General features: G+C 46.6%; 1 protein-coding gene across 12 annotated transcripts in view; it reads left to right on the forward strand.

The window, feature by feature from the left end:
• The window catches only part of SCAF8 (SR-related CTD associated factor 8), a 171,622-nt gene that overhangs the window by 119,899 nt on the left and 43,755 nt on the right, over nt 1-7,968 (forward strand). For 3 of the 12 annotated variants that reach the window (XR_006654247.3, XR_006654248.3, XM_045188928.3), the window contains one exon: nt 691-1,796. The exons of the other annotated variants lie outside the window; for them this stretch is intronic. The gene's annotated coding sequence lies outside the window, so the exon portion shown is untranslated. Of the gene's footprint in view, nt 1-690; nt 1,797-7,968 lie in introns of those variants that run through there. 12 annotated transcript variants of the gene reach the window in all.

A 7,968-nucleotide genomic window follows, 5' to 3' on the forward strand; every position in this document is an offset into this window, starting at 1 on the left:
AAGAAAACAAACAAGTACCAAAATATGACACTCTCAGATCTTAAAACAGTAAAAGATATAGAAATGAGTGTTTTCAGAATTTTATGTCCCTGTAACTTCATCACATCATCATTTAAGAAGATTTTAATTGACTTTAGATGCTGATAGATATTTTGAGACCCCTTTGGATGTTCAGCTGGCTCTAGACGCCAAGCTGAACCGGGACCACGGGCAGCGTGCGCACAGGTTTTGTAAGCTGCACCGCTGCCCCCGCCTGAGGTGGTTGTACCTGGTCGTACTTGGTAAGGAACTCTGCAGGCAGGACTGCATGGACCCATTAGTGTGTTTGGAGTGGCCTCCCTCTTACACCTCCCTCACTGAAGTCCTCTTGGCCTCTATGGAAGGAGCCAAGGCCCGGCGAGGTTAGGTGACATTGTTAGTTCCTGATGGAATTGCTTCCGGAGCCTGGGCATCCTGCCGGCCAGGACAGGGGTCTCTCCTGAACCATTCCAGCACGAGGAGGGAGATGAGCACTGCGTACACTGGAGAAGACGTGGCATTTTAGAGCACAGAAATTCATCAAACATTGAAACATTTGCTGTTGTATTGACACCATCTCTTCTTAAGGAATTATCATGAGAAAAAAAAAAAAACTAGGAAAACTTATTCCATTCACCAGTGATGACCAGTTATTGTTCCTTTTGTCAACAGGCAAGATGAATGAAGTTCTGGCAGCTTCCTGTGTCCCAGGCCTTGTAGAAATAAGTGAGACGTGCTTCAAAGTTCTAATGTGCACCAGCCACATCGGATCTTGTTTCAGGAAGCGTTAAAAGGAACCGGCCGTTGCCTAGTGAGAAGGCTCTGTGCTCTCAGGCATTGTTTCTGCTTGAATCCAGAGGTTGCAAGCATGCCTCCCTATATTACCTGTTGGAGCAGGTTTAATTTTATAAATTTGAAACACAAACTCTATGAGTTTCTAGTTCATACTTGTTCTTTTTGAGGATCCACTCAGATGAACAGTATTGCATCTGTGAGAGATACGCACTTCCGCTGGACCAGAATTGACGGGAACATTGTGGCACCAGACTCCATCTGTATCTGCACCCAGTACCAGTGATGGAAAGGACAGTTTGCAAGGAGACCCCTCAAAGGAAAGAAGGCACATTGTGTTGGAACTACAGACTACTAGAACCGTAGCTTTAGTAAGCCAAGGCTTTTTTTTTTTAAACACAACATGCATAGACTATAGTTCTTGACTGGAGGCTTTCTTCCATTATTATTAGTCATCTTCTTGGATAGTCTCAAATATTGAAAGTCTTAAGCTTTCACTGAAAAAAATGCAGCTTTGAGGCAATCCAGGGTTTGCTATAGTCTTCTGGGTATGTCACTCCAGCGTCCATGTCCTAGTATGACGAACAGCAGGTACCAGGTAGTAGGCGAGAAGCCTGGTGGGGGCGGAAGAGAATGACAATGAACGGGCATATTGCATTGGTTGTAAACATACTTTATAAGTACATTTCTTCCTAGCTTCTTATTCGGGCAGAGATTATAAAACTTTGCTCTAAGTATTCAGATCAGGATTTGTGTTTGGGAAATTACCAGTGTTCACAATACCTGCAGGGAAAAGACTCAAGTATGAGCACTCTTTATACCTGAAAGAATATTTTTTATCATTCTTTTATTTGTTTTGGCTCTGTCACAAATTAAAAGTGCTTGGAATGCTGTAGTCTGTGGTCTCTTGAAATTTAATCAATGAGAACCTAACACTTTCACAGTATGCTGTCACTTTTGGCCATTCATAATAAAAATTGAAACTAGCTGTGATTGTTAGTCATTTTCTTTGTGCTTCATCTCCGCCTGGCAGCCAAGAGATTTGTATGGCCGTGTGTCTGGGCGCAGAGGCAGAGCATCCACAGTTCAGGCCTCCCTCTTGCGTTGAATCACTGTCAGGTTCCATGCTACTTGTTGAAAGGCTGAGATATTTTTGAACGTTACGATCTTTTTTATTATGCATTCTGCAACATGGATTAAATATAACTCCTGAAGTTTGTCCCTTAGCCATCTCCGGTTTCTGATTATACTCTATTTTCTGTTAAATTGAATATAATTCTTTCTGATGATAACACTCTCTATTAAATAAGTGGAAAATTGGAGAAGGTCATGGGCCATGTGGCCATAGCTCTCAGCTCTTCAGTGGCTTCTGTTTTGTTTGACTCCCTGGCCAGGACAGTGTGTTTTTATGGATTGCACCTTATTGTAGTAAGAAATTAAAAAAACTGCAAAGAAATCCAAACATGGGCACCTGTAGGAAACTTAGACCTTACTTGACACTTTCACCCCATTTGATATAGAAATAAAAAAGGTTTCTTTCTATTCTTTAGTAACTAAATTGGCAGTTGGCAGATTTACAGACTTAACCACTCATCTGGCTCCCCGCTCCCACCCCACCTCCTCCCATCGCACCTGCCCTACCCGCAAAAAAGAACAGCGTAGATCTGAGGATTCACATGGACATGTGGTGTAAAAATGAGCAAATGATTGTGGAACTCTTAAATGAGGGAAAAATAAACAGGAAGTCCTGGGGTTCTTTTCCACAGATGGGGTGGGAGGAGAAAGGGTAGAATAGCGAACAAACTTAAAAATAGGACGGCGCCTTCAGAACCGACTCCCTGGGCAGTCCCAGCACTTCGCTGCAGAGCACTTCTGATGACCAGGCGCACAGCCAGGGCTCAGCTGGAAGGAGAGTCATCTTTTTAAAAATCCCAGGGCACCGTAGGAAGGGCAGAGGTTGCTGCTTTTGTTCCCTGGGTGCATTCCCTTTTCCGAAGCCTCCACTGCCCTCTGCCCCAACATCTGGACCAGCTCTTTGTGAAGCAGCATGAATATTTAACAGTCCACACTCCATCGCTGCGGGACAGGAAAGCTTTCTAAAGTCATCAGTCTCTAGGGACTTCCAGCATGTTGAGCTGGTTTTAAAAACAGTATTAGGTGACTTTGACAAACTGAAGCTATTGGGCATTTACTCAGTTAGAAAGAATCCTTGATGTGGGTGGTTTGGTTTTGTAAGTAAATGCTGGCCTCTCGCTTTGAATTCTGATACTGAGGTCTCATTCAAATGAGATGGGTGGTCTTAAGCAATTTTTTTTTTTTTTGGTGTGGTTAATAAATTCTTCAGAACAGAAGAAAAAAAAACCCAAACATTTGTTTCAGAAGGGTCTCCGTATAGGAATGGCACGTAGATGATTACTTTTACCCAAGGCAAGTCATCTTGTAAATGATTTAGGAATGCGAGTGGTTAAGAAAGGGGTCCGATTTGATGCTTTGGCAGAAAGCCTCTTTCTCCTCATTACTAGCAATCACTGTAAACGCGCTATTTCTGAATCCCTGTGTTGAAACGGGTTCTGTCCCACACTGCTGGGCAAGCATCAGATGCAGGCACCGTTGTTCTGGCTGGGCTTTCCTCCACTGGACGGCGTACCAGGGCAGGGGCCTGGCAGGCTGGGTCGTAGCTGTGATTTTAGAGACACTAACCGAGCCTTTCAATTTATGTGAGACACGCTCCGTTTACTTCTCTTGTTTCTTCTAAGGCACACAGCTCTTTCAGACGGTTTTTAAAATAACAGAGAGAAAAGACTCTACCTGTGGCCTACATGGAAATAAAGTAAAAAAAAAAAAGAAAGAAAGAAAAGAAAAAAAAAATAAAGCTCGTTTTCACACATTCTTGTGTTATTGCAAAAATAAAAATTTTTAATCCTCAAATATACAACTAGATCAAATGGCTATTACTGTAGACAGTTGAAGAAAGATTATAAACAAGAAAAATATATATGTACATTTTATTATCTAAACTTTTATATACAAGCTCAAGTACCCCAAAAGATACCATTCATAGAATTAATACAAATTTTTAAATCCCCCAGAGAAGTAAATGTGGCTTTCCAATTGCTAAGATCCCAGCTTGCAAAGTTGGGAGAGAACCTGAGCACGCCTTTTACAGCTTTGCCTGGGTTGTCACGGCTCAGGAAAAGGGTATTATGGAGTAGCAGCAATTACTACTCAAAAGATTTTTTTTTTAATGTATGAAAACTGAAAGGTCCCTCATGAGGAGTTCCACTGATAGTTGAAAGTTCCCAAACGCATTGTCAAGCAGGGTAAGGAAGGAGACAGGGCAGACAGATGTCCCCCTCAATGCTTCCTTTCCACTCCCAGTGATGACAGGGAGGGGAGAAGAGTAAATGAGAAAGAGGAGAGATTTGTTGACGGAAGTGTCCATGTTATCAAGAGTTTTATTTTGCCTGTGTTAACGTAAGCGTGCACCCGTGCACACACTTCACGGGGCTGGAGGTCAGAGCAGAGCGACCAGAATCCACCCAGGTCACAGAGAAGCAAGACTTCCGAAGGTGAGGCCTGGATGGAGACCGCTGCAAAGCAGAGGCCGGCCCAGGGTTCCGCAGTTGGAGCTGGGGCGGGCCCGGGCCCCACCTATGTGCAGTAGGCCTGGCCACAGTCAAAGCCCGTCTCCTTCACAGCGGTCCGACTCCAGCCCCCAGGTCTGGCTTTGGATGGGAATGTGGTGTCCATTTGTCTCCAAATACCAATATTCTTCCGTCCAACACGTGTTTGTTCACTGTGCTGAGATCAGAGGTGGAGCAGTGGGTTGAAATGCTGCTTATGTGCATCACTAGGGCCTGCATGTTAAAAAGGCCTTCAGGTGCGTCCCGTACAGTAAGCAGAACATGAACACAAAAGAGGCTCACGCAGGCCGTTGGAAACCAGTTGTTTCTCTAAAAATGACTAGTTTTTTTGTTAGCTCAATTTTCCACCACAGAAAAAAGAAAACCATTCTTACATAGTTTATCTTTTTGCTCTTTTCTAGCTAGTGACCAGTTCGTTGTTTATTTGGTTTCGAGAATCCAGGGGTTCTATTCACTTAACATGAGTGAGCCATTCCTTTTTGAAAGTGTTCTGTTTACAAGGACTTAATGGGATTGCAGTCGCCTAGCAGCAAAGTTCCCTGGAGCAATAGTTCACCAATGCTTTCTCCAGGCGGACCCTCCCCTCAGCAGCCCCCAAACAGGACCTCTCTTTCTCTAAACCTCGAAACCTGGGCAGGGGAACAAGGGCCACCGTGAATGCTGCCGTTAAATTCAACGTGAGACGCGGCCAGTTTCAGCTGCGCGTGGGTGGAAGGAAAACCTCAGGCTGCTGTCAGGCACAGTGACTTGAGCTTTACAGCCTTTGGGAAATTATAAATAGAACACGAAGCTACTTCTACTCTTCAACTACTAGGATTCAAAGTTTCTCGAGAGATCTCTCCTATTACTTTTTTAAAAGTATATTTAATGGAACAAGAATAGACTGCAACTTGAGAGTAGGCGGAATACATGGAAAGTTATTCTTAGCTCACACTTTTCTGAAGCGAGTTACTTGACCTCGTGGTTCCTCCTCTCTAGAGTGGAGACAGTCGGGCCGGCAGCTTGCCCCTCTGTACAGTGAATGATTGGAAACTGCATGGAATGCGTTCGGCACAGGAACTGGTGGCCGTCATTACTTATCTCTAAGGTGAAACAAAGCTTAGTCCTTCCTGAGCAAGGACACTCAGCTCGGACATTGGGGTGTCAGCTTCGTGGAAGTGAAAACAAGCAGGGTGACAGCCAGGCTCACGGCCCTTGGCGATCCAATTGTTCCTGTCTTGCTAGTGGGTTGGAACCGTGATCGGCCCTGACACTCAGAGATAAGGCTGTTGTGTCCCCTGTTCCCCAGGGTGGAGTGGGATGGCCCTGGGCTTTGTGACTGGGGTCTGCTTTGTGGCAGATCACCCTGAGAAAAACTGGAAAGTGCAGGCTTTTGAAAAGGCCAGCTGGACTCCATGAGCTTGGGGTGGGCACATTTGCTGAGGGCACCGAGTCACAGCCCCAAGCACACCCCCAGGGACAGCCGGGAGGGGAAGTAAGGGAGTGGGGTTGTCGTGAGCTCCCAGGTCCTCGGCGCACTGGACTCGGACACCTGATTTATTTTTAATCTAATAAGTCTCTCTTCTGCTCCCCCTCTTTTAAAATATATGTATTTTGCATTCATTTCAAACAAAAATTAACTTCATTAAGAAAAGAAAGAACCACAGACTCAATGCCTATTGAGGTGGAGGTGATTCAGAATAGAAAATCTGTCTTGTTTTGTCCACCGTAGCCCTCAGGGAGTGGTCTTTGTGGAGGGGCGAGGAGGGGAGGTTGGGGCATGATACCCTCATGATAGAATCACAGAAGGGTAGAATGTCAGGGCTGCAAGGAGCCCGAATAATCCCCGCAACCCCAGGGGTTCTTAACTGGCTGACATTATAGGCCACATCTTAGCGCGTTGAAATGTGCCTTTGATGAGGGCCATGACTGGTCATCGCATCAGCAGAGTTTAGTCACCCTCCAGCACTTAAGGACCAATCTTAATTAAGAAGGGAACTGCAGGAAGGCACTGCTCACTGCCCCTGAGGCTGCTAGGAGCACCGCGGGAATGGAAGTCAGGTGGCCCCCCTTTCCCAACCCCCACTCCCCCAGCCCTGTAGCAAATCTTCAACGCTGGCTAGGGGCTGTTTAAGCTGTAGGCTCCAGGAACTCACCCTCTATCACAGCCCAAGTCAGACCGCGCTGACGTGATGCAGAATGTCGTCTCCCTCAGGCACTAAAAGGAAGGTAGAGCTGTTCTAGCTGTGGGAAATTCTCAATATTTTAACCTGCGATGAAGACGCAGCCGGGCTCAGGGTCCCAGCAGGGATCCGCAGGCCAGCTCAGGGCCCTCACTGAAAAGCAGGCGTGTCGGTCTGTTCGGCTGCTGCACGAGACACCCACAAGCCCGGGAGGCCTATAAACGGCAGAAATATGTTTCTCACGGGTCTGGTGGCCAGCAGGCCCGAGGTCAAGGCCCCAGCTGATCTGGTGTCTGGTGAGGGCCATCCTCTCCTGGTATCCACTCGTGTGGGGGAGAAGGCAGCTCTGTGGGGTCTTTTTTGCTACGGCACCAACCTCACTCGGGAGGGCTGTGCCCTCACAACCTCATCACTTCCCAAAAGCCTCCAAATACCATCACAGTGGGGATTAGGTTTTTAATTCAGAAATTTCGGGGGCCCGGTGGGGGGTGGGGGGAGGAGGGTGGCTGGAGGCAGGTGATACAACAAAGGCTTGAAGGAAGAAGGATGCTTTGCATTTTCTTTTTCTTTAGTTTTCACTCTGGCCCTTTGGCCAAACGGGTTTGGCAGGATGAAGGAGTTTGACAACTCCCTGTGGCCTCTCCCCAAGACGGACACCAAGGATTAGAGGGAAAAGGTCGCGCCCAGGGCTGCCTGGTGGTCGGAGCTGTGGGTGGAAGGTGTCTGTGGGCTCCACTGAAGGCCCCTCCCAGGAGAGGATGCGGCCTGCTGGTTAGCAGTTCGGGCTCTGGAGTCAACTACCTGGCACTTAAAATCCCGGCCCCACCTGGTGCAGTGCTTAACCTCACCTTCCTCTCTCTAAGCCTTAGTGTCCCGTCTGCAGAATGGGGACCAGTGTGCCTCCTTAGCTCGGCTGTTTTCAGGATGACAGGGGAAAATGATTGTAAGTAGGTTCCATGCACAACGGTTTCACCGGGTTGTTGTGTCAAACACCCTCTGCATTGTGATGTCACACTGTCACTTGTGACTGCTGCTGTTAACTTTACTGGGAATCAGGCCTGATCATTCGAGGTCAGAGTCTGTGATGAAGAGAACTCGCGTGACCAGGTTGTCTTTACCTCCCGCTTCAGCTGCCGGGTCATGTGAGTGATCTCAAACTTTTCTTTCTTTCTTTGTTTTTAAGTGCGCAAGTAAGGAAAGAATACATTCTTGTTATAACTGATTCTAAAGGGCGTGGACGTTTATAGGCTAGTTCATAGTTTTCTCAAACAGTTACATAAGCTTTCTGGGTAAACTGGCCTGGCCGACCCCTCCAGGTGGTAGAGCCTAGAAAATACCTTTGTTGTTCCTTT

The sequence above is a fragment of the Desmodus rotundus genome, chromosome 11 (genome assembly GCF_022682495.2).
Source record: "Desmodus rotundus isolate HL8 chromosome 11, HLdesRot8A.1, whole genome shotgun sequence".
Classification (NCBI taxonomy): domain Eukaryota; kingdom Metazoa; phylum Chordata; class Mammalia; order Chiroptera; family Phyllostomidae; genus Desmodus; species Desmodus rotundus.